The sequence below is a fragment of the Odontesthes bonariensis genome, chromosome 14 (genome assembly GCF_027942865.1).
Source record: "Odontesthes bonariensis isolate fOdoBon6 chromosome 14, fOdoBon6.hap1, whole genome shotgun sequence".
NCBI lineage: Eukaryota > Metazoa > Chordata > Actinopteri > Atheriniformes > Atherinopsidae > Odontesthes > Odontesthes bonariensis.
This window is the reverse complement of record NC_134519.1, coordinates 20141613-20161677: the sequence shown is the minus strand read 5'-3', so window position 1 is coordinate 20161677 and position 20065 is coordinate 20141613.

The following is a 20065-nucleotide window of genomic DNA, read 5'->3' as shown; positions in this document are numbered from 1 at the left end:
TTCGGAAATTGCGGCAGTCAGTCAATCTCCCAGGGATTCACTATCAGTTGTTTGACAATAACGTCCCGTAGAAATTCTTCTTCTTTGTATTAGTTGAATGCGGTGATTCGCTAACGCACAACAGCGCCCCCTATAGGAGTGGAAGGTGGAAAACTAAAATGGATGTGTGTGTATATATATATATTTTTATGTATATTACATATATAAACGAATGTAATACACATATACATATATTACAATTAATTAATTCTGACAGCCCTTGTGTATATATATATATATATATATATATATATATATATATATATATATATATATATATATATATATATATATATATATATATATATATATATATATAACAACCTGTCTCAAGATGTGATGATGTTCTGCTGCTTTAAAGCAATCACTTTGTTAGGTCTCGCTCTATGAGGGATGAGTACAAAGATTAAGTGCCACAGGGAGTCCCATTGCCACTGAGATACACAGCACACAGTCCACACAATCAAAGTGAGTTTATGCTGTCCCTCATGCATGCAAGGGGCAGGTAAGTGCAAAGCTGCGACTCCACAAACATGTTTGTCCCTTAACACGTTGAGACAGCATTATAAATGTGCTGTTACCAGAATGGCAATGATCAAGTCGTAGTGCATTATTAAAAGGCCTGTGTTATGTCATAGTATTGTAGTACTATGGTACTTAACTTTTCAATGACTATTACAGCGCGCCACTGGAGGTACGGCGTGCATTTAGGGGCTACTATTGGTCCCGAGGGGTCCCGAGTCCCGACCCCTAGTTTGGTACCACGGGCCTATGATTGGCCAAATATACAGTATACCCACCTCAAAAAGGTAGACTACACCACTGAGCGTGCACCACTCGTTTGTTCAGAAAGTGAAGCATTTCGCCTAAACAAACACTGGGGAACATACTATTCTACGATTTAAGTATTTATGAAGGAAATGGAAGAGAAGAACATCTGTTGCTTTCTGTCATTAAAACACTAACAAGGGGCCCCCTCTTCGTCGGTGGCGTAGTGGGTTAAGCAGCCGCCCCATGTACAGAGGCTATATCCTCGCTGCAGCTGGCCCCGGTTCGAGTCCCGCACTAGTGGTATCAAAATCGTTCAGGAGATATTAACCTGCAGCACCTGATGTGTCCACACATAGACGCCATGACATGACAGGCCACATCATGTTGAGCCAAAGAACAGCCGATAAAGCCATATCATAATTATAAACCATAACCTGATCAACTAACAAGCTCTCGATGTTTCAATGGTCTAAAAGCCTGACATCTGTCAGCAAACAGCGCACATCTCTCTGATATTCAGGTTTCCGGCAAGATGGCGTGCTGAGCAGTCGCGCCTTTGGTATGCTCTGCAAGCCTAGCCTAGCCTGGCTGACGCGTCCACAATCTCGATGAGATGGTGGTCTGGGAACTAGGTGTGCATTTTCTCGTATTTGAGGCGTGGTTTACGAATGCCTAGAGCCGTTTATTGGGCGCTACGAATGTCTATCAAATGACGTCAGGTTCTTCCCATGCTGCTTTGCGCGCGATTCATAGCCAATTGTATCACTTATACCAGATGACGACAGAAATTCGACGAGGAAGAAGAAAAAAAAAGTAAAATAAAAATAAACTTGCGCTCTAAGCTACTTAAATTGACAACAAAGTAGGCCTTTATGCTATATTCTACATGAATTTTTATGTTGTAGAGTTGTGAATTTATTTTAATAATGGAGAAATTGAGCAGCCCTGCTTTGTTGTCTACAGTAGTAGATCAACCCTCATCTTACTTTGAAGCTCCCAGCTCCCAGAAGTGACGTCAACGAAGCTTTAGCAGCAGAAAAGCTATCAGGCTTGTGTTGATAATAATAAACACCTGGACTATGTATGAACTTCCAAAAGCATCGTTTTGTGAGTACAGACCATATTTGTGCTACTGTAGAAGTTTGGTGTCATGGCATGTGATTTTAGTGTGATTTTAGTGTAGTACAGCGCTTGTACTAAGCTATTCGGGATAACTCAGTAACTCAGCTGATGTTCAGCCAATATCGGAAAAACTTCGGGTGGGCTACTTGGCTGGATGTCACGGTTCAAATGACCCTAGGGTGAATCTACTCCGAAACACTTTCTAAGGCTGCATCGAACGGTAACATTGTGTCCGCTGTCATGTTGGATTAACACTCTACAAGCTTCGGTGTAGCGCATAGACGTCGTCATCGTCTTGCTGCCCCCCCCCCCCCCCCCGTTCTGTGATTGGTTCCCAAACTGGCAAAAATAAGGGCGGTGGTTTCCAGGCTGACTTTGCAGTGAGAATGAAATCGAGCGCAAAGCAGCATGGGAATTCCCAGGCTAAGCCTTGCCCCAAATTGCCGCAAAATTGAAATATTCTCTCAAAGTTTACCGAATTTTTAGTCAGCTGAAGCCGGAAAAATGATGTTCGAGGAATTTCAAGCCTCGGGAAGAGAAATAAAGTCAACCCTGGAAATAGGGGCTGAGGTGAGCCTAGCGTCGGCTAACGAAGCTTCGGCTAACGTTAACGATCACCAAGAAGAAACTGAGGATATGGATGCAAGTGGCACTGTGGTAAGAAGACGACAACACAGCGCACCATCCTATGCCACTGGCTCAGCTAAGAAACAAAAGGGAATGCCGAAAATAATACAGGAATCCGTGTCTAATGGTGACGTCCTAGCTGCTATCCAGAACTTAACGGCGTTAGTAGAGGGCTTCGGTATACAGCTGCAACAGAACAACATCATGATAGCTAACGTCGCAAAGACAGCGGGAACAGTAAAGAAGGACAAGAAAAGACCAAAGTGCTTGAAACTGCTGTGCGGGAACAACAGAAAGAGAATTTGGAGCTGAAAGAGAAAACCGAGGAATTGGAGCGATATCAAAGAAGGTGGAACCTCCGCCTGAATGGGCTCGCCGAAACGGAGGGCGAGAATACCCGACAGGTGGTAGCAGAGCTATTTTCAAGGATGATACCAGAATGGTCACACAAACTGGATATAATTCTGGGCACGGTTCACAGACTGGGCAAACCGAAACCAGGAAAAACTCAGATCATCTTACAATTCACCTCAAGAACCCACCGCAACGCACTTTGGAAACAAGCAAAGGACGACAGGGTGTGCGCCGAGAGGAAGGTACGCTTCAAAGAGGACCTCACCAAAGCGGAACGCGATGCGCGCAGTGTGCTCTGGCCAAAGATTGAGAGAGCGAGGCAGCAGGGGATGAAGGCGTTCTTCAGAGGACCCTTCGGATTCATCAACGGACAACGCATTTGGGAATAGGAGAGGTGAACGGTATACCAGCTGACTTTGATAAAAAAATAAATAAATAAAGGGAGAAAAATGTTTATTAGGGGCATTGCTGAAAGTAAAATCTTACCGTTTCTTCAACGGCAGGTGCTTGAGTTAAAACCACTAGAGTAGCCTGTTTGGCTCTATCATTTTATTTTATTTTATTTAAATCATTTTGTTTATGTCGTTTACCATAGAAGTTTCTGTTATATCTTTAAATGTAAGGGGTCTTAAAGACAACACGAAAAGGAAAGCTTTGTTTTTGTTTTGCAAAGGGCAGAAAAGTACTTTCACGTTTATATAGGAGACGCATTCTATGAGGGAGGATGAAACATTTTGGACACAGCAATGGGGAGAGAAGATTTTTTTCAGTCATGGCACAGAACGGTCAGGAGGAGTGGCAATTCTGCCAAATAACTGTTCTGGGAAACACTTGCATGTAAAGGCAGACGGACATGGACATTGGTTGATTGTAGTGATGGACTTAAATGACTCCAGGCTCATTTTACTGAATGTGTTTGGGTACAACAACAGACAGAAGAATCTGGACTTGTTAAAGGTCTTATCAAACAAAATAGAGAGATGCAAACTATCTTACCAGTGCGAAAATGTTTTATTAGGAGGGGATCTTAACGTGGTAAACGATGAATGGTTGGATAGGTCTCCCTCAAGAGGCCATACTTTCACAGCGAATAAGACATTCCAAGAATTCTGTCATTCAAATGCGCTACAAGATGCATGGAGGCACTACAATGGTAACAAAGTACAATTTTCTTGGGTTCAACCAAATGGGAATCATAGGTCTAGGTTGGATTACTGGTTGCTATCAGACCCTCTTTTAGGACTGGTGTCTGAGGTTAACATGTCAGCAGCTCCACTGACAGATCATTCAGTTATATCTCTGGTGCTACAACCCCCTGAACAACAATTTCATTCTAAGGGTTACTGGAAATTCCACTCAGAGTTACTTTCACATGATGGTTACTGTAGAGGTATTGAGCAACTTATAAAAGAGGTTAGAGATATGGATGACTTTTTCTCATACATACAGAAATGGGAATTCTGTAAGTACAAAATCAGGTAATATTCAATTGCCTACAGTAAAAATCTTAAAATGTCCCAAAGACAGGAGGAACTGAAACTCAATAAGGAGCTGAACACTACATGCAACAAGCCCACACTTACAGATAATGACAAACAAACTCTATTGACACTGCAGACAAAGTTGGATGATATGTATGCTAGAAAAGCAAAAGGTGCTTATGTTAGATCTTGGGCTAAATGGATAGAAGAGGGGGAAAAAAACTCAGCATATTTCTGTCGCCTTGAAAAAACCAGACAGGAATGAAATAAGTTCCTTATTGATTGATTAGAACCTATGCAAGGATCAAAATGTTATTTCTAAAGAGATTCTAACTTTCTATAGACAACTGCATACTGCAAAGTGCTCAGAGAACAAGACACTCACTTTCTTTGAAGGCATGAAACACCACATTCCACAAATTACAGAAGTATTCAGGGACACTTGTGATGGTTATCAGTAAAATTAAAATGAACAAATCCCCTGGTGTTGATGGCTTAACTGCCAATTTCTACAAACATTTTTGGCCAGTATTGCGCCATTTTCTTTTCCACACATTCCTTGACATATTAAACAGTCACATACTTTCCCCAACCATGAAACAGGGGATTATAATACTAATTCCCAAACCAGGGAAAAATTCAATGGTTTTAGATAATAGAAGACCTATTACACTTCTCACAACAGACTACAAGATTTTAACTTATGTTTTTGCAAACCGTCTTAAAACAGGTATTGAACAATGTGATAGTGAGTCTCAGTCAGGCTTCATGAAGAATAGATCTATTCATAATAACATCAGGTTAATTCAACATTATAGATTACAGTGATATGATAGAAGATGAAGGTTTTATACTCTTCTTAGATTTTTTTCAAACCATTTGATACTTTAGAACATAACTCCCTCCTTCAGTCTCTTGAATACTTTGGATTTGGGAATGGGTTCTGTAATTTTGTCAAGACATGCTATAAGGACATAAATAGTGCTGTTGCTCTTACCAGCGGAACAACTACACGTTTTCCAATTAAAGCAGGGGTTAGACAAGGCTGTCCAATCAGCCCATACTTATTTATCTTGGTAGTAGAAATAGAAAAATGAAAAGGAATAGTTTTTACTGTATCAATGTTCCCCTGGTTATTTACAACAATTGATTACTACATTCTTCTGCATCATCGGCATCTACAGGTACTACTAATACAGGCATCACTTATGTTGTACTCGTTTTGTGTTGACATGCAAGATTACTTACTTTCCATTGTACATGTGCTGTAGAAAATAGTTTTTTAGCCAGAACAAAACAATTGTGTTGGTGAGATGAAGGAATATTAAAGATATTATTAGTCAATTAATTTAGAGTTATCCTATATTTAAGGAGACTTTATAATCTAAAATGTGCATACCACTACACTTCCCTATTTTCCCAGATTTGCTGTGGCGTGTGTCAGAGGTGGTACCACCAGAATTGTGTGGATTGGCCTCCAGTGGATGAGGAGTTCTTGTGTCCCGCTTGTAAATAATGCTGTCCCTTTGTGGCGTAATCACAGCCACTGCGGGTTCCTTCAGCTGGGAAAGTACGACTGAGATCTTTGATGAAGTTATAATGCTTTATTCTTATTCACTCTTTCAGTGATTCGTTCAGTGATCCTTTCAGTGATCCTTTCAGCTCGGCTTCCCTCCTGCGCTTCCTGCGCTGTCTGCCGGCTTGTTCTCCTCCTCTCTCCTGGTTCCAGCACGCTACTGTGTTTATAAAGGAGAGTGATTAGACAAGTGGATGCTGGTGGACTAATCACTCACCTGGTGCTGCTCCCCTGAGCTCTCTCCACACCTCTCTCCTGCAGCTGATGCACCACGCCCCCTCCACACCCTTGTTATTTATTCTATTTGTTTTTATATTGTTAAAATGTTTTTTATTGTTGATATTTTTGTTTGTTTTCATAGAAAGCTATTGTGATATGTTTATTGTGAAGGTGTTCAGTGTTCAAAGTGCTTTTTCATCACAATAAATTATGTATATGCTCCCAATGATTTTGTGTGCACATTTCCCAAAAGAAGAGTTGGGGTGAATATGTGTAATCACCAGGTATAAATTACAATATCCTAGTGGGATAATTGTTTTTCTGTTTCTCCCAGAATAAAATACCTTTTCAGATTGTAGTCAAAGGACTGATACTGATGAGGGGAGTCATTTTCAAGCATGTGCCACCTTCCTAGTAAAAGTTAAGGGGGGGGGTGCTAATTCCGGCAAGTAGAAAACTAGCCCTGCCGTGATATGCACCCCCCCCCCCCCTTAATATTTCTTCTGTTGATCCCAGCATCAAATGCTTTTCACAGTAAAAAAAAAAAAAGACTAGTGTGTTGAACCAGAGTCAGTTTAGTGCATGTGACAGCTTTACAGTAAGACTTAAGCAGGGGGTACATGCTGTATCACAGGAAAGGGAACACAAGGCCTGCCATGAAATGCTCCCCATCTGCACAATTTTATTTCTTTGACCTCAGCATTAGGTACTTTTAACTGCATGAATTTGGTGCCAATATATGTATGAGTTTGATAGGTCTGATAACAGATATGTTAGTGGTGGATGGGGGATTGGTTTATTGTATTTTATCTTATAAAGCAGCAAGAAAAATATTAAATTTCTTAAAAACAAGTGTAGCTATTGAATATGAGAATATGTCCTTTAATGGTGAGAAACACACAGATGCTATGACTTGTCTATCAGGCATAGATCAAATTACCTTTTCATATAGTGATATTCAGGATCAGAAGGCTATTGTTTCGACCTATACAGCCTACAGGTTAACACAAATAAAAGCACTTACTTTTTGAACCTTGCAACAAAAGCTGGAATCATATTTAGTGTTGTGAAACCCCAAGTCAAATATATTCACCTTGTTTTGAAAAAAATCAAGTCATTTTGTACTTATGGCTGGGGTATATATTTTCACAGAACAGAAAAGTGTTGTTTTGCGTTCACTATAACGCAATTTTGTGTTGAGAAGAACATCGGTACACTCTTTAGACTTTTTTTTATTTATTTTTTATGCCTTTAATGGATAGACAGTTGAAGAGAGACAGGAAGCAGGGGCAGAGAGATGGGGAAGACGTGCAGCAAAGGGCCATCCAGTGCGGGACTCGAACCGGGGCCAGCTGCAGCGAGGACATAGCCTCTGTACATGGGGCGGCTGATAACCCACTAAGCCACCGACGAAGAGGAGACCCTTCCTTAGTTTTTTAATGACAGAAAGTAACAGATGTTCTTCTCTTCCATTTCCTTCATAAATACTTAAATCGTAGAATAGTATGTTCCCCAGCGTTTGTTTAGGCGAAATGCTTCACTTTCTGAACAAACGAGTGGTGCGCGCTCGCTCCCGCGAGGGGGTGGATCTGACGGCAGGGGTGCTGAATTCGGCACAACACCTGTTGTCTGCAGTGCCCTCGGGATGGTTTCGGGGATAATCCCGGAGATTGAAGTCTGCAACGAGAGGAGAAACTCTCTGCTGTATGCTCTCCCGGTAATTCCGCGTCCACCTGCTTCCCAACAGGTAGGGGAACAGTAACAACGATACAACGATACCGAGAGGAAGAGCACAAAAAGCTCCAAGAGAGTTCCCAAAATTTGCATGGCTGAAAATCACTGACAGTACACATTCATACGGGAAATTAAGTTTAAGCAGTTCAAAACATTAAAAGATAGAGACGCAGGCTGCTGGGTCGCACGCGAAGGAGCGCCCCGGCTGACCAGCTGTCAGCTTTTAGACCATTGAAACATCGAGAGCTTGTTAGTTGATCAGGTTATGGTTTATAATTATGATACCATGGCTTTATCGGCTGTTCTTTGGCTCAACATGATGTGGCCTGTCATGTCATGGCGTCTCTATATGTGTGGACACATCAGGTGCTGCAGGTTAATATCTCCTGAACGATTTCGATACCACTTTTTAAGCGCAAATAAATTGGCAATTTATCATGAAAATCTGTCTCACGCACACGTAGCCTACTTGCGTGCGTGCGTCTGGAAAAGTCATGGAAACAGAACGCAGCACGTTCGATCCCCTATAAAACGTCGCTGCGTTCTTTACTTCCTTCCTTTTTACCTGAACTTGGACTGAACATCCACAAAGCTTTGGTAAAAAACCTGCTCGGCCTTTTATTGCTGAAAAAGTTGGTGAATCACCGAAGGAAGAAGAAAAAACTCAACCTGAAATGATGCAAGCACTCGGAGAGGAACACCTGGTCGGAAGACTGCCACGTCCAACCAGTGAGCAAAATTAAATGGTTTTTCCTTCATGTCAATGATTTATTTCATTAGAAATAATTAATTCCCCCAAAATAGGAATATTGTCTGTTATGGCACTTATAGGAGCCATCACTTTGGTGGATATAAAGGTCGTAGAGAAAGAAATTCCCCAGAGTTTAGCAACATCATTGGTTTACACTGTAAAGTTTCTGGATGTAGCATAAAGTTGGTCCGCGTTTATTTGAATTCCCGGGAAAAGTGTTATCCCTAATGGCGGTTTAGTGATTTAAAAAGAATGTTATTTTTTGGTGGAAAGCATCTGTTTTGTCCAATTTTGTCTCACAATTTTAGAAAACAAAAATGGCGACTTAGAGTTTTTTCATAAAATGCTCTGAATGCATTTTTTTGTTGTTGTTGGTCACTATGGAAACTATGGAACTATTAAAATAAGCTTTCTGAACAGACTCAGAACGTCCCGGCGTCAACCAGCTGAGTTTACCTGATATATGAAATTTAACTTTGTGGTCTGTTTTTATCAAAATACACAATAATTGGATCTGTTATAAGTGAGCAAACAGCTTTTTGTGCCTCCTACTCATTTTTGTACTGATGAAAGTCATATTTTTGTACATTCACCCAGTTGCCCTGTTTTTTTGTTGTTTTTTTACTTCTGCCTTCCTTAAAACTTGTTTCATCTGGGCGTTATGTAGTTTTTCCCTCCGAAAAAAAATGCTTTGGGTTGTTCAAAATGAAGTCCACCGATATTAATGCACTATGTATACTGTTTGTGTTGAACCAAATACGTTTTATTTCTAAGGTAAGGCAAATTTAAGTGTTTTAACTCTTGAGGTGATGGTGCATGCTGCATGTTAGGTACTGGCGTTCTCATCTGTGTGTGTGTGTGTGTGTGTGTGTGTGTGTGTGTGTGTGTGTGTGTGTGTGTGTGTGTGTGTGTGTGTGTGTGTGTGTGTGTGTCAATCCGGTTGCAAAGTCGAGTCTTATGTGAGCTTCCTGCATAATTTGTTGCCTGTCAGAATGTGAAGCTCACTGGCTGGTGTACTTGTTTATGTGTGGGTTTTTTTCTTCGACTATTTACATGTCGTGTTTCAGCACATCCTTTAAAGAGAAGTACTAAAATGTTTGCAATTCAACTTTCTTTCTCGCAGGTCTTGGCTACATCGGAGAGCGTCCTGCAGCTGAGGAATACACCGAGCTGCCCCGCATCATCGATGAAGATGACGGTAACAGTCTCGCTAGCTATGTCTCCTCAGATGATGAGAATGTGCTGAGAGGTCCTATTGGTGTAGTTTATAATGATGTTGACGTCCCTGACTTGTCTTTTTGGTCGGAAGTCTGTGATACTTGGGCTTGTGTTCATGGTGCAGAGGACTCTGATACAGATAGCTGTTTCAGTGAGGGCACACTGTACTTGTACTCTGAGGGAGAAGCTTGGTTTGATCTAGAGGAAAGCGATGTAGATGACTCTGATACAGATAGTTGTACCAGTGAGGAATCCGTGTACTCGTCCTCTGAGGGAAAAGTTTGTTGGTCTGATCTGGAGGAAAGCGATGCAGAGGACTCCGATTGTTCCGCTTCTGGCCCTGGCACCTCCAGAAAGAGGAGCAGGGAGGAAAGCGAATAATCGCAGCCCGATGCTAAGAGGCCGAGGAAGAGTTGTGAGGAGAGCTTTGGAGAGGAGCAGTTCTCTCCAAAGCCACCTCCCTCAACCTCTGGCCTCAGCTTCCCACAGAGTCTAGGCTGGGATGTTAAGAGGGCGAGATGGGATGACAGCAGTGACTCAGACTAAAGTTGTCATCCAGCGCCTTTCTTTACCGCTCGCTAAATTTTGTTTTCTTAAACTTTAGTAGGTAACATTTGAGTCTAGCTGGACTGGTAATGCCTTAGGTAGCGTATTGCACCAGGGTCTTTCTTTATCCGGTTGCTAGATTTTGGAACACAATATTTTAGAGCGGTGTTTTACATTGGGCAGGGCTGGCACAGCCTGCGGTAGCGTCTTGCACCAGGCCAATGTAATGCTGTAATACTAAATGTTATGAGAATGTTGTGAAGAGGACTCAAATGCAGGGCACAGAAGGCAGGCATGGCAAACAAAGTGAGCTTTAACTATAACTGGTCTGAGCTAATGAAGATTATATATAAAATATATAAAGAATATATAAAAACCACAGGAGAGAGTCAAAGAGTGGCATTCCAAATACGTAACATGGCAGGAAGATGAATGGACAGAGTAGCAAAGCACAAAAGGACAGGTGAAGACAAAAGAAGAAGACCCAAAACTGATAAGAAATATCATGTGTAGGTTGTTATTCAGGGGCTAACCTAATGTGTATTTATTTAAAAATGTAGAATTTCTGATACATATTGACCATTTACTGGTAACATTAGATTTATTTGACCCGTGGATCGGTTATCAAATGTTACGTTCACCTGTCGGGTGAGACCTCAAAGAGATAAATGACAGCTTGCGAGAAAGTGAGAGACGGGGTGGCAGTGTGTCAGGAGAAAGAGCGGGTCATCCACTAATCAAAGGGTTGGTAGTTTGATCCCCACATCCTCAAGTTCAGATGTTGAAGTGTCCTTGGGCAAGGCACCCAAACTCTGGTGTTGATGTTGGGTTAGAGTCAGACAACGCTTCGGGGGCCGAGTGGAAATATTGACGGAGGTAAAAGATTACGTATGGTTTATAAAACTTGTGTTCTGTTCTAAGGTGGAATCATCATAATACGTAACGGTGTCGTGGTCACCTGGTAGTTATCGCTTTGATTGAGTGGTTGCTGCATGTCAGAGAGAAAGAGGGGGACGCACTGAACTCACCTTTGGAATTTTTTCAGGCAAAAGATAGCACTGTGAGCGAGTGTGTTGTGGAGTGATACAAACCGGTTTATCTGCAGGACTTGGCTTTGTAATTCATTTGCAAACTAGATATAATAGTAAGCATTCTCTTCACTGCTACCTGTGTCATGTCACAGTCATATAAGTACAGGAAGGTGGAACTGTCTTCACAGGCTAAGTTTCAGGAGGGGGTCCCTCCTTCTGATCCAGGCCTGATTCAAATCAAAGTACTTTATTAATCCTGCGAGGGGAAGTTAAAGGATTTCCCCTCACAGGATTAATAAAGTGTCCACCTCTGATGTTCCTCTTTTGTGTGAACACATGTCACGCTGGCCTGAGCCTCTGTGGGCTTCCTGCTGATGGAAGGACCAGCGGATGACAAAGAAACAACAACTCTGACACCAACGGAGGACAAAGTGGAACACCTGAGCTACCGCAGGTAACGTATTGTGCAAAACAGGTGAGTGCATGATTCCGTCTGACTAATGAACGAAATCTACAGAAATCAATGTGTGCTAGCTCACACATGTTGAGTACTTGTGCAGTTTTTCCTTTCTTTTCCTGCTGTGTTTTACCGAGGTGATCATGGATGAGAGAAGACTCCAGCGCAGGTCTGAAGGAGAGAGACTGTGGACCCGACATTGCCGTTATGCACCCAGGGTTTCCGTGACGACGAGGAGCTCCCAGCCGGTTGAGAGAAGCTGATGTTAAAAAAAAAAGAGATAAAGGAGGACTTGGGGTAGGTCCTTTTTAGTGTCACAAAGTCGTGATTAGTTAAAAGGCACATTATATACTGCAGTTAGATGATATTAGCTGATATTATAGAATAAAGTAAAGAAACAAGCTGCTATTTTAAAAACAAAAGATGACAAAATTGTCACAAAGTTATGCTTAAGCTTAAATCAGGACTTTCTTTCTGTCTTCCTTGTAGCACCTCACAGTGGACATCCACCAGTCCCAGGAAGCTCCAGCAGCACAGCCGTCCCCTGAACACACTCCAGCACCAAATCTGCTCCCAGACACCGGACTGTTGATCGGCCCCAGCTGAAACGATGAAAAGCATCCCACACCGAGCCGTACAGATGAAGCCGTCTCCGTGTGTGAAGCTCCTCACAGACACACAGAGAAGAAGATCTGCTCACCTACACCTGCAGAAATAACACAGTCCAGACAAGACGCAGACAGTTGGGACTGAAAGACAACCAGTGGGACAGTGTTGTTCTTTAAAGACATTATTCGTAAATTATGTGTTTAAAACAAAATGTTTGCATTTACATTTTACATGCTGCTTTGGTGCTGGAATCAATAAAAATGAACAGTTTTTACACTTACCCTCTCCTCTGTTGAATGAAACACCAAACAATAACTTTGCCTCAGAGAACGACCATCTTCTGATGCAACACTCTTAAAAGCAGACCCGACAAAGCTTTCTGCAGTCTGTGTCAGACACATAAGGAATATTTTACTAATCGGAATTCTAAATGATCAGCTGTAACATTTGATTTAGTCTTTCTTCTTTGAGTCATAGCCTCATTCCACAGATATGACAGAACAAACATGGGAGGCAGTTTACAGTAGATATCATCCTGTTGGTAGAATGCCTTTAAAACTCAGAAGAAGCTTTTTTTCTACTAAAGTGCTTCAAATTAAATTGTATCATCCAAGAGTCTGTAATTGAACAGGTTTTTCTTCAGGTTTCCTTAACAATGACATGACATCACAGCTCTTTCAGCTGCATCATGTGGAAATATTTCAGGTTTTTTTGCCAGAGCGCTGGCTCGGTCTAATGAATTTATCTGGAAAAATGCATAGTACTGAGGGGGGTGTTGTTAAACCAGCCATCTTCATTTCTGGATATTTGTTATAATAATAATAATAATCATAAAAAAACATTTAAAAAAGAAAGAAAAAATATCTGAAAGGGTTTTAAAGGTTCGAGCTAATCAGGAACAGTGTGGTTAGGCTTGTGCAGTGGTTTATTGCAATATACAACAACACAAAAATAATTATTTTTTAATTGATCATATTAGTACTTTGTATGTGCTCATTTCATAATACAGAGGAAAACTCTATTCCTAAAAAAATTATTTAAAAAAAAAAATCCTCAGAGAACCCCATATTTCGCTGTTAACGCAGTTGCGCAGGTGGGAATTATGAGACCATGACACATCAAAGGCTGATGGACAACATTAAAACAGAGAAACTATAGGTTAAGAAATTAACCCTTGTTCTCTGAAACATGAGTGAGGTATCTCACTATGGGACACGCCCCTTGCGCTTGTCCCCAGAAGCAATTTCCCACTACGCCAGTCCTGACTGTTCAGGTTCTTTCTTTTTTATTTTCATTTTGGACCATCCAAAACCAAAACCTGTATGAAATATAATTAAATATGGGCTTAATTATTCAGCATGATATAAATTCTTTCAAACACACTTTATGATTTGTGAAACCTTTCTTTGCCCCAAAATTCACAGAAGTCCTCGTCTCTCCATGTTCATCTTTATGGACCTAGTTTAGGGTGATCAGAATCCAAAAAAAGCAGTAAAATGGCCCTGTTCTGCATTTTCACAAATCAGAAAAAGGTTTCACAAATCCCAGACAAGGTTTTAATGAATATACAGCCTCTTTAGAATAATTCTATCCAGATTTGAGCAGTATAACTAATGTAGTTTCCATACAGGCCCTAGTTTAGGGCGATCAAAATGCAAAAAATGCAGTGAAATGGCCCTTTATGCCCATCCCTTTAATTCGCGAATCGGAGGCTGGCGAATCGGATGCCAACTTCAGTGTCGTCTGTCTTCTCTGCTTAGCCATTTATCATTCCTACTTTAAAGTAACTCTGGAAAATTGGGGGGTGTAACCACTGTCATAAAACAAATCTCTGTTTGCAGCAGGGCTGGAAAACGAAGTTGTAAACTGTGGTATCTCAGTTAGTCTCAGCTAGTCTCAGCCCGGGAATGTGCAAAAGAGAAGTCGGTGTGCTCGAAAATGAGTCGGAAGTACATTGTTTCAAGGTTCACAAACTTTTCGAGCGTTGCTTTAAAGTCTCAGAGGGTAAAATTTGGGATATTATGAAATATCTTGAATTACTCTGACAATTTTTATATGTTTGAATTGTTTCTCCTATGCTTTGTTTCTCTTCCCTTTGTGTGTTTTGTTTACATATACCTCTATTTGAACCTGCTAATAACCAAGTGATTAAAGCACAAAAGGCTTTATAATAATAATAAGTAGTTTTCTACATGCAAATGATGGGACTCACATCTTAATGGGTTTTCTCATGTTTCAGGAAATGAAGACAACAAGGTTGGAGCACTGCAAAAAAACTCAGCTACAACAGCGGAGCCCCAACACTCCTGGCTGTGTCTACTGGCTAAAAGCACCGTTCTTAAACACATTTAGCTTCATTACACTATATCACACTAGCTGCAAAAGTCCACCCTAGTCAAGCTTCGTGATTATTGTCATTTTAGCTGCAGAATGCTTCCATCCCCAGTTCAGCTTCTCCTGTGCTCTGATATATTTGTTACTTCTGTATTCTTTACATTACTGTATCACAGACTCAATAAAAGTGCAATAAAAGAGATAAAAACTCAACCGGGTCAGATATGATTAGCTGGAATTTCATCCACAACAATACAACACTGTATGCTGCACTCCCAGCCAAACTGTTACCTTTATATGTCTCTGCAGGCTGGATTATGTTTTATCTAATATCTGTCCCCTGAGCAAACCTCACATCTGCAGGAATTACGTGGGTGGGGTTTTACCCAAGATGAGAAAACATGCACAGCTATGATTATTAACATCTTTTTCTGTAAAGGTACATATTGTAAATAAGATACTTGTCATATTACAGCGTAAAAAGACAAAGAAACAAACTCTTCCATAGATGTGCCTTTCTTGGTTTGAATGTAAATGCTGCTCAGATGACAGTTTAAAGAAAAATGACCTTTCCTACTCAGACCCAAAGTGTGCAGAGGGACCACTGGTGGCAATAGCTGATTTCAGCATGTCTCTGCACAAATCTGGAAACTTTCTGTAGTTTAGTTCAGGGCTGATGATGTGGGCACCTTGCAGTCTAACAGTCTAAAAAGAACAGATTCTGCAAACCTCAATGACCTGAAACAACGTTGTAAAGAAGAGTGGGGAGAAAATTCCTCCACAACCGTGTGAGAGACTGATAACATCATACAGAAAATTATTACTTTAAGCTATAGATGCAAGGGTGGAATGCTCTCTTCGGGTCGGGAATGAGATCCTTCCCCAAGTGGAGGAGTTCAAGTATCTCGGGGTCTTGTTCACGAGTGAGGGACGAATGGAACAGGAGATTGACAGACGGATTGGTGCGGCGTCTGCAGTGATGCGGGCTCTGCACCGGCCCGTCGTGGTGAAGAAGGAGCTGAGCCAGAAGGCGAAGCTCTCGATTTACCGGTCAATCTATGTTCCTACCCTCACCTATGGTCACGAGCTGTGGGTAGTGACCGAAAGAACGAGATCGCGAATACAAGCGGCCGAAATGAGTTTCCTCCGCAGGGTGTCTGGGCTCTCCCTTAGAGATAGGGTGAGAAGCTCGGTCATCCGGGAGGGGCTCGGAGTAGAACCGCTGCTCCTCCGCATCGAGAGGAGTCAGATGAGGTGGCTCGGGCATCTGGTGAGAATGCCTCCTGGACGCCTCCCCGGTGAGGTGTTCCGGGCCCGTCCCACTGGGAGGAGGCCCCGGGGAAGACCCAGGACACGTTGGAGAGACTATGTCTCTCGGCTGGCCTGGGAACGCCTCGGGGTCCCCCCAGAAGAGCTGGAGGAAGTGGCCGGGGACAGGGACGTCTGGGTCTCTTTGCTCAAGCTGCTGCCCCCGCGACCCGATCCCCGGACCAGCGGAAGATAATGGATGGATGGATGGCTATAGATGCTAAATGCTTAGCCTTTTTGTGGTTACTTGTTTTTTTTTACACACTGCATCTGCATTCCGTCTAAGTTCTCGTTAATTAGACGATCACATGGTGTAATGTGTCATGTCAGGATAAATCACAACACGTCACATGGAATTCTTTTCATTGTATGTAAAAGGAAGAAATTCGAGGAAAGTTCCTGATCTTATAATCTATTTGTGGTGATGATGGCTGAAACCTATAGATCAGGACAAAAGGGGGAGGCACTCTTCTCTCTGAGCCCTTCTTGCTCCACCCCCAGCTTAGGTATATAAAGATATGAATTCACTCTTGTTTTCTACTCTTTGCCTGATCTTTGTCTGATTGCAGGGGTGTGACCTCCAAACCTGTAAGTATGCCACACATTTAAACCAATAGACCATTTTACACTTTTAATGTAGCGTTGTTGCTAGATATTTTTCTTTTAAATGGACACAACATCACACATTTCTTCTGTTTCAGAATAATGAGCAGGAACTACTTGTCCGAAAATGATGAGCTGCGTAAGGGGGACTCCCTGATGTCGAACAACAAGAAATGGATGGATATTTTTTAGGTGCTCAAGACCTTTGTCAGGATGTGTGCCATATGAGCAGAAGGCATGCACACTGATCACACAATAAAATCTCCTCTTCTCTCTCTGCAGGATGATGGCAACTTTGTTATCTACGGTTGGAAGCCTGTGTGGGCTACAGACACTAACGGATCAGATGTGGTCCGTCTGTGCATGCAGCCAGACTGCAACCTGGTCATGTACAACCATAATGACACACCCATGTGGAGCACAGACACTAACATGTCTACAGAATGTAAGATGTGTCGTCTTCAGCTGACTGACGAAGGCAAACTGGAGCTTTACCGGGAGGGCGAAAAAAAGTGGAACTCTGCCAACTCGAAGTGATGGCCTAAAGTGGTGACCCGAAATTGATGGTAAGAGAGAGCGTGCATGGATATTTGTGCCCTGTGATGGACTGGCAATCTGTCCCCCGGCTTTTTACCTGATAGCAGCTAGCATAGGCTTCAGCCTCCCCATGACCTTGAATTGGATTGAGCGGGTATAGAGAGTAGATGGATGGGTAAAAAAATGGCCAATGCAATTGAGAAGTCTTCACCTGTCGACAACCTGATGTCAGTATGACAACCGACCCGCTTTGGACAAAATTCGTGGGACTGTTGTGTTTATGTAACATGTTTATGAATTTCAGCCAGGTTGTTAAGATCAGATTTTATTGTTATGCACATATATAATAATATATGAAATACAACCCATCCAGGTTGGCACCTGTTGAACACGCACAGGGTCACACACTCATAGAGACAGGATCCATACACTGGAGTGGTGGGCAGCCAATCACAGTGCCCAGGGAGCATGGGGGTACAGTTCCTTGCTCAAAGTCACCTCAGCCATGGACTGACCCCTCCTGCTGTCAGTTTCACCAGTTTTTGAGTGGCAAGAGTGGGAATTGAACTGCAAACCTTCCAGAAACTGGACAACCCACTCTAACCACTCCTCCAAGGATGTGATTTTGTTACCTGGTCAAAAAAGTGTCAGAGTCTCCTCTCCATTGTGTTCAGCTATGGCCCCAACTCGTGTCAAGGCTGGCTCATGTCATGACATTTGAGCCAAAAGTCTTACCAAAACAACACTTGCTCGCACCTTTATTGAGCCTGAAGTATCAAAAGTAGTTCAGATTAAGCCAAAACCTGTCTGTTGTATAGACCTTTACCCTTTATAGGGCACTCATTAAAATATTTTGAAATTCAAAATTTCAACCTTAGATTACTATATAAAGTTATAGTAGTTATAAGTCATATAAGAATCTTAGGCAACATTAAAACATACTTTCCTAAGCTGTCTTATTTTTTAAGGAAATGCACCCAGTATGGCTTGTTACCTTAATAGGGCATATGTCCAAAAACTTGCACTTCCAATGTTTATCATAAACGGGCGTACGATCAAATATGGTCACCGCATTTTTCATGTTGTAAATTCACTCATTTCCCTAAGATCTCCACAAACAACACTTATGTCATGACTTAGCACAACTATTCAACTATAAAATGTGTGAGTGTCATCAATTTACCATGATTAGTTTTGTTTTACCGATCAAATTTCTACCGTGAGCCGACCAAGCATTTTCTTTCTGCCATCAGGAAAAAGAGAAAGTTTGCTGCGTTCCTGCGTTAGGTGGATGGTGGTCTTGTCAGATAGTACTGTGCTTGTAAAATAAAGGTTCCCTTTTGAGTAAAGCCAAAGCCTCGCAATGCTTTCAGATGGACCGTGGCTATAGAATGAATCTATCTGCTTGCTTCTCATTTACAATTTTAGATCTTTTTTTCACCCTCTGACAACAGAAACAGAAAAGTATGTGAATGACAGCAGCTTGATTTTAAATTCGGCTGTATTTAGAATACAGTATATATGTGTATCATACAGAAATGGATGTAGAAGAAGGTGATTTATTTTCACACCTGGTGTTTTTTTCATTTGCTCGTGTTGGCTAAGATGTGGAGTGATACCTTCTGGTGGTGATAAGATGATTACACGTGCCCATAACTTTACTTGTAGATCTCAATCTAGCAGTGGATAGAGCTGTGTTTGATCTAAAAGGTCTTTCAGTGAAGTTGTCTTTTAATAAGAAATCCCTTGTTTGTTCGAAGATGGCTTTTGACCAGAAGGCGTCCAAATCTTATCAACATGCATCTTCTGGTGATGATAAGACTTTTGGTTGGGCCAAGATGTCTTTGGCTGCAAAGAAATCCTCCAGTGTGGAAATCTGTTATGGATCCTGGTACAGCTACAGTGAACTCTTGGAACCGGCAACCTCCATGACTTTTCCCTGCCTGGGCAGAACCGTGAGTGTCCACTCCAAAGACTTTAGTACCTCTTCCTGTTTACGGCCGGCTTTGTCTTTTGTTAAAGCTGTTTTTTTTTTCCAATCGCTCCAGCTCAGTGCAAGCTTTCACTTGAGCCTCTGTTTCCTGGAGTTTTTGTCTCATTGTCATTTGACAGAGGTCAGCATTCCTTTCCTCTAAATCTTGAAAACTTGTTTGGCTCTATGGAAGACTGATGCAGGTCCTTGGGGTTGTGTCTGCATTGCTTGACCTTCTCACGCCTGAGTCGTCCTTCTTCCAACAACCACTTTACCTCTTGAGGCTTTTTACATGACAACTTCTGTTCTGCATTTTCTTCCCCTTCAAATTCTTCACCTAAATCTTCAACTCTTTCAACTGTTTAGAAACACCTGCATGTCTGGATTCAGTGTGAGTACTGGCGGTTTGTGCTTTGGAGGATTGACAGAAACGTTTATTTGCCAAGTTTCAGACTTAGGTGAAGTTAGTTTTAAGTTGGATATTCGACAGACATTCGCAAGCCACTCCAACATTTCAAGTGCACCCGTATTGCAGACTTTACAATAAACACACGGAGAGAACGAGTGCAGCGTGTTCCAACTTCCTGTTTTCAAAATAAAATAAAAATGAAAAAAAAAACGTGATCTTTAAAGCAGAGATGAGCTACTGAGTTATTGAAAATTATGAACAGAACTGAATTGTAAAAATAAAAGGTGTATCTCATGCAGCCAGTGTAGTTACATGATCCCACACTGATTTGGAGTCAATTGATCACATGACCTGGAAGCTATTGAGC